This window comes from Triticum urartu, chromosome 4 (assembly GCF_003073215.2).
Source record: "Triticum urartu cultivar G1812 chromosome 4, Tu2.1, whole genome shotgun sequence".
Lineage (NCBI taxonomy): Eukaryota > Viridiplantae > Streptophyta > Magnoliopsida > Poales > Poaceae > Triticum > Triticum urartu.
In genome coordinates, this window is record NC_053025.1 from 349,997,608 (window position 1) to 350,005,364 (window position 7,757).

Here is a 7,757-nt window from a genome sequence, read left to right on the forward strand (position 1 = left end):
TTTCCCACCATACCTGGCAATGATTGGTAACCCTTGATATGTTAACACAAACTAACCAGTTGTCCCTTCCCCTAGAGGGGTTTCCTATATGGATTCGTTCCCCTGAGCATCCTCCATGAATTGACGTATATGAGTGTAGTTATCAGGTACGCTGGGAGCTGGATTCTATCCCCGGGGATAGTGATTGATGGCATAGAGTTTTGATAGAAAACTCGTATCAAAATCATACCAAAAGAAAGTCTCGATTCAAGGAACGGAATACAGGTCCATGATAGAACATAGACCGGTAAGAGAAAGGAAAGTAAGCATAGTCTTCATTGAACCGGAAGAACAATTAGATTTTCCATCAACAAAGTAACGCTATGCAAACTCATCTGATCCCTGTTTGGGACTTCTTCTTCATGTCATGAGCCGGAATCGAACCGGCGCTTTCCAGATGCATGGTCCGGATAGATACCTATCATATTGCGACTTTGATTTCTCAGTTCAAGAGGAGACCTCCCTATATCTGTGGGCTGGCGGTCCTGCGGGCTGGCCGTCCTACCGGCTAGCCGACACAAAATCAAATTAGAGTTTGAAATACGGAGCCAGAAAGAGTAGAGTTTGAAATACGGAGCTAGAAAGAGTAGAGTTTGAAATACAGAGCCAGAAAGAGTAGAGTTTGAAAAATAAGGAGCCAGAAAGAGTAGAGTTTGAAATATGGAGCTTATACTAGTTCAATTAAAGAGAAAATGGCGAAGAATAGTTTGCTTAGAAGGGAAAATACCAAAACCGCATATAAAAAGACATCAAAAAATGAACATACATAGGTACCCATGTAATAGGCAAAAGTGGCTGGCCGCTCAAATAATTAAAATTAATTAGGAAATACATCTGCATTTGATAAAAAATCTGCATTTGAGAGAAGTGAAAGTAATCCATATTTGCATTTGCGGCGACAAAATCCGGAATCTGAGAATAAGGGTTTGGATTAGGGGGGCGAGGGGAATTTATTCTTCCTCCAACTCCATGTAGTTAGAACTCACACTTTCCATGCTCAAAGCCGGCCCATTGACAGAATTTGGGTATGACGATGAAGGGTTAAATTCCACAATCATTCCGTCCATGGAATCCGGGATAAAAAAGGATCCGTCGTGACTCCCCATCTTTTTCAGCTCTGCTCCCGAAAAGAGAAAGGAAAGGAGACTGATCTTGACGTCGGTGTCGGTTTTTCCAACGAAACGAAGAAGTTTTGGATTGAGATTTCACATAAGCATTGCACAATGATCCGCATTAGGCGGGGAGTAGCAATGATACCGTCGGCCAGCAATAAGTACCTATCGCTCTTATAATTAAGAAAAGAGAAGATAAGCTGGCGGGGAGTAGAAATGAGAAGTCGGCTAATTCTTGCATTAGGCGGGGACTTTTTAAAAGCAGCTGAAAGGAAATGCTGCTTCCTTTCTATACGCTAATTCTTGCGTTGAAGAGATGCTCCAGACAAGGCATTCTTAAGTCCCACCTCACCTATATCCAACTTGAGGTATTCCATTGTTTCTAGTATAATAAGCAGGTTTAAGCCATGGAAGACATGAGTCACTAAAGTGTTGTTAACTAGATCGCGAAAGATGTGCCAAAGAGGTTTTCCAGCACATGGAATAGCACTCGCAGGGGCATCCTGTCAGTCGCTGGGCCATGCACATTTGAAAGAATTCCCACACACAATGTGAGCCGTTTCAACCATTTCTGCTCTACATTACAAACTAGGGGGCATAAGCTACCAAACCCCTGGCTAAGAATCCATATGATACCGAGCAATCATTCCGTCTTCTTGAGAAGAAAGAACGCATGAATCCTCGCTTTGAGCTCACCTACGAGTGCACCTAACAAGGTTTTCTAGACCTAATAAACGTTCATTGCAAATAAATGTTGACCTCTGATTTAGAGAGGATCAACCACAGTTTGAGAAAAGAAAAGTGCACACCAGCATTATGCCTCGTAAAGCTACCCCCATTCATAGCTTTATTCACTATCTGCTCGAATAGCTTCATTTCAATATTAGGATGACCCGCAAGGGCGTCTAAAATAGCTTCCACCTATCTAGTTTTGATGTGGCACGCCAACCACAATCACTTCATCCCTTGGCTTCTTTAACATAGCTGCCTACCTCTTAAGATCAAGGATCAAAGACTACAGGAGCTCAAAGTTATTGTCGCACACTTCCATCTAGGAGATGCATGTTAAGCTATCCCTTGGATTATAGCCTAGGAGATCGATTGGCAGGCCTTGTTCTATGAAAAGAGTATCCTTATGGTTTAGGAACCCCAACATCAATTGAAAAGTATGATGCACCCCTCGGTTTACCAACATTTCCATTCAATCTCATTTAGATTCTATTAACTAACAAGCCGGGATCCAATTCCATTTCTACCGCTGAGGTCATTAACGAACTAGAAAAGAGCTAAGGAACTATTTCCAGATACCTAATCGGGTGTTGAACGAACTACTACTTCAATATGTCATTGCAATTTCAAATGGGTTTCGATGGCACTCAAGCAGCCTCACTACTTCGATCTCATTAACCTAATGATCTCCCCAAACCAACTCATTCTCAGAAGGAGACATGGCCAAGGGTGAACAAGATATGATGGCTGAGAAAATCTCTATTCCTAGAAAATAACATGATTCACATGCTCAATACCCAGGACGGTGGTTCCTCCTGCCTAGCAGGTCTAAGAATACAACCCCTACAACACAGTTGAAACCAATTGTCTCTCACTTCAAAGATGGACCCTCTGTTCCTTTGAAGTGCCTTTGATACATCAATTCTTCACTTTTGAAAGTGAAGATCTAGGTCCAAGAGGAATGAAATGAGCATACCAGGAGTTGCCTATTCACATGTCATATGAAGAATACTTATTTTCAGAGAGTGCCTCCAGGCTCTCTAGTAGCAATATCAAACCACAACTCTGTACTAGCCAAGAGGCTTCGGTACTAACCAACACACCAGGATTCAAAGATGCAAAAAGAAAAAGGAAGATAATACCACTGCTGTAGATGCACGCCCTTCTCTTAGTTGAGAAGAACACAGGTAAGAAAGTCTAGAAAGTTCTGAGACTGGGGTAGGTGAATCCATTGACCTTGACGTAGGGCTTTCCCCTCCACCCGATGGTGATTGACTTACTGAAGACCAGCCCTAAGCTATTAATGAATTAAGCCTGGTGAACCATTGATATAGCACTCTGCGGGGCGAAGGCTATGCTTATCACGATAGTTTACAGAAGCTCTTTCCTGACCTGTAATAGACGAATCCTAACAAGATTCTAGACATACGCGGGATGAAACAACATCTACTCGAATTTCATTCACAAAGCCATCAAGGCGGCGCTCAAGAGAGGTTGTTGTCTACCTAATGTCATCCCTTCGATCAGATTGTAATGGCAGTAGCCCGGGTTTCACGGGTTTCGACACCCCAACAATGTGCAAGAACATCCTCGAAAACGTCTGATGTGACTTCACCTGAAAATGCATCTGGAACCGCTCCCAGTGCTGATTTAGATACTGTAGGAACGAACAAAGATTGTGGTGCTGAAACAAACGGACAACAGGATCTGTCCTCTATTGGCGTTTGATAGCTCATTGCTACCTCGCTGGAGGGATGGGGAGATAGACTCTGACCCAGATCTCGCTATAGACGCCAACGGATCAATTCATTAAGGGCACACCCAGGCAGGGAAGAATTCTCAATTAGTTCATTGAGTTTAGGAAAGGTTGCCAGTTTGGAACAGTTGGTGGAGCATGGTGAAACGCGCTCATTTGGAGTGGCTGAAACAGAAATGTACTCGAGAGCTACCCGTCTTCCTAAAAGCTCTAGCAATGCAAGGCCTATCCTAATGCAATAAATACCGGTGCTCTTGAACTCAATCAACACAGGTACAGGGCCATGTGCTTCTCCAGCTCTTGGTACTGTCTCTTGTGCCCCACCTGCATAGCTAGGGTCAAGTAACCCATTCAGGAGAAGATAAGAGAAACACCATCTGGTAAGGTTGGATCTATAAAACAACGTTGGTTGACAGAGCTATCTTGACATTATAGGTGGGGTCTTTGGATAGCAGGTATGCTGTGTTAGAGAGCATTGGTGAGATTATCCATCTTATAAACCCCGTTAGATCGACAGATGACAGATTCCCTTCCAAGCTATTGAAACCTCACTTTTCTTATCTGCTTCCCTTCATTATCCGTGTGCTTGTGAATTTATTAGAATCCATTTTAGTAGGACAATAGGGCTCTCGCCTAGCTGATTCTAAAGTGGAAGCAATTCAGGTATCAGCAGATACGGGTACTAATTCACATTTCTGTCGCTACCCCGTGGTATTGGAGCTTGTAGTGATAAGGATTTTTTATAGATAGTTTGTTTTATCCTTGAAGTAAGAGCACTAAGAATAGCTTAGCTTTCTAGCCGAAAGAAAGGATAGAGAACCATCAAACAAATACTGTATGCAGAATGCACTCTTCGTTGCCTAAAGGAAGACGGAGGGAAATGGCCCTTTCTCAGGATGGATTTATTGATTCAACTCATCTAGATGATGATTTGTACCTAGTAACCTATAAAAACAAAGTGAGTGATGATTTGTTTAAGGAAATGGAGGAGACAACAAAGCAGTCAGCTAATATAGCAGTTCAGCTCTCAGCTGCTATTGCTGCCTATGCCAGGATAGTGTTATACCCTTTTATTAAAAGGGATGATTGCTATTATACGGACATGGACTCTATTGTTGTTCAGAAAGAACTTCCAGAAGAAATGGTATCACCTAGCGAAATAGGAAAGTTTAAGAAGGAGCACTATGTAAAAGAGGGAATCTTTTTGGCTCCCAAGTCATACTGCACACATGCATTACATGAAGATAAGGAAGAAATAATCATGAAGCATAAAGGACCGGTTAGAAAGGTAATCACTAAAGATTCTTACATAAACCAGCTAGCAGACCCAACATTAAAACAACAATTTTCATGTTCAACTGACTTTCATCGTGATTTTTAAAATTTATGTGTAGAGAAAAAAATCAATACATACGTAGTTGGGATAGGAAATAGTACGAAGGAGAAATAGTATACGATGAGGATGGAACGTGGATAGGAACTAAAGCTCCTCATCTAGGAGAGGATTCTATTGATGATATCCATCCTACTGCCCATAAAGTCATAATCGACATATTAGGAAAAATGAATAATCTAATGAAAAAAATGCAATCTAAAAGATCATAAATCTGATGATGATGATAAGAAGATCAAAGATTATAAGAAGAGAGAATCTCATCAGACAAAGAAGAAGAAAGCAGATAAGAAGAAGCTAGTGAATAAGAAGAAGAAGAAGAAGAAGCGGTAAGATCATTTAGGATGGATAGTGGGCGAAGGACGAGAGAAAAATGTTGATGTCAGTGAAACAGGTCATAATACTCCCGATGTCTTTACTACAGGGAGAGTGAGAAAAGACCATCTTCCAGTTAATGTGCCTGTGGTGCTTTCTGTAGGGATGACTTATGGCATGCGGGAATGTCAAGTAAGTAAGGCTTTTGATAGCTAATACGAGTTGGGATGACCAGCAACGTCAAAGAGGGGTCAAGAAAAACTAGCTCTATAAGCTCTTTAAAACGAGCTAGAACCGCATCAATCGAATTCAAGGTAATAAATCCCACTGATAAGAAATACATAGGCCTTACGCCCACTTACCACTTGAATGACGGACTTCTCCGATACCGATACCAAACCTAGCTTGAGAGAGATCACAGGCATGTGGTGAACCATACTGAGTGAATGAGTACTAAAATGAACCATATCGAGCTGTGGTCTTACTCTACAACTCAAGTTCGATGAGCTCTTAGCGGAGTTGTGTGCCTACTATCTACTATGTTGTGTGCTAGGGATGGAAAGAAAGCAAGAAGCATGCCAGACAGTTTCCACTTTCTTACCGGGCGAAGGCAGTGAATGGTTAGCTATTCGAATGGTTTACTTTACTTTGATACTGGCATTCTTCTTTAATGAATTCTATTTCATAGGTGGAATGAGGAGAGAAAGAGGTGAGATCCGATTGCACGACAAAGTAGATCTGCACGTGGCGAAAAACAAAAAATCTCATAGATAGACAGAGATTTTAGGAAGGATTCAGCAGTTGAGTGATCTGGTTATCCTGGGGAATCCGGAACGGTACCCGCATTCTAGGTCTAGGACTTCGAGTTCCCTTTAGAAGCAGTTTTCCTCTTCTTCAATCTCGAATCCCAAAGGGGAGGCTCTAGTTGCCAAGTAAGAAAAGAGCTCGGTTGTTCCATTCATGCATGTGAAAGCTTATCTGCCAGATACAGATGATACTTGCCACTACTTGACCGAAACTGGGACTTGAGGAGGAATGAAACTCTAAGGGAAATCAATCAGCTAATTGAAATAGTGATATCGGTATCGGAACTCTGGAGAAGGGTCCAGCCTAAGCGCCCTCTTGAGACTTGGACTCGAAAGAGGGAAAGATTAGTGGGTCAATAACCAAGTTCCCCGATTGGATTAATGTATCTGATCAAGCCGAATTAAGCAAGTTCCGGATTCGACTTTCCTTTTCTGACTGGAATTCAAGTAGGATTCCACATCCACTCGGTATTCTAGCTGTACCAAGTATTTTTCTTCACTCTTTAGAGGGAAAGTATGCTTTGGATTTTCTCAGTGATACAGGTATGCTTGCCAGCCCTGCTGCATTGTCTTGATCTCTCCCTAGGATTCGGAACTTGGATCTGGGAAAGGAGGCTTAAGAAGAATATGACTCCATATTAGTAGTAGTATGTTGCACTAGACTCATATGATTAGGAAGCGATAGAAGTTATCGAAAGCAAAAAGGATAGGGGCAAGAAAAGGGTCTGAAAGTTCATTCTCACCCCTACAAACTTTCTTTTCTTCTTGGCGTACAGAATTCTCTGCCTTTGTCACCCTTAGCGCGAACCATCTTCTTTTCGAAGGACAGAGTCGAGACTCCTATCTATTCGTAACACTTGCACGATGAACTATTCGTCCCACTATCTCCCTTTCCATGAGACCTACTATACCCCTTTTCTACCTATACCTGGCTAGACTCGTGTACCTCGATTTACGCACATTCACCTAATTTACTAATGTTATTGCCTGCAATCGAGAAAATACCAATAAGACATTGATCTCTAAGGAGCTTTTACGAAGTGTCACAGTCGCTGCTAACAGTAGGATTTTCTATCACATTTTTTTTCATTATCGTGCTTGCATCCACTAGATCATAGTGCTTTCGAATAATATTCCCCCAGAGAAAGAAGCTTCCTATCATACGACTAGCCCATCTCGTACTGCCTTAACACAAGATGTTACCTGCTTATTATTAGATAAGATGTTACAAGGCGTATGATGGCAACTATCTTTGTTTCAGAAGGTGACCCTAAGTTCCGAATCTTGCCCTGAATAAGTAAGGTTTCGGGGAAGTTAGAAGCCTTTCGGGATGAATAGGGGCGATGAGAGGGTGTAGTGTAGTAAAGGAGGTGGGCTTAGAGCCAGCAAGCAAAGTAAGGCAAAGCTTTATCGCGAAGAGGGCAGATGAATGAATTGGTTCCAGGGTATGCCTTCCGAGGTATGCCGGGCAATAAGGGCAAGGAAGGCTGCGGGAAGAGTTTCAGGACTAGGCCAGAGGACTCCTGTCCATAAGGCTAGGAAGGCAGGAGCAAAAAGATTGAACTAGCCCACGCATCTGCTCCCCTCTCAATCCACCAATAACTCCC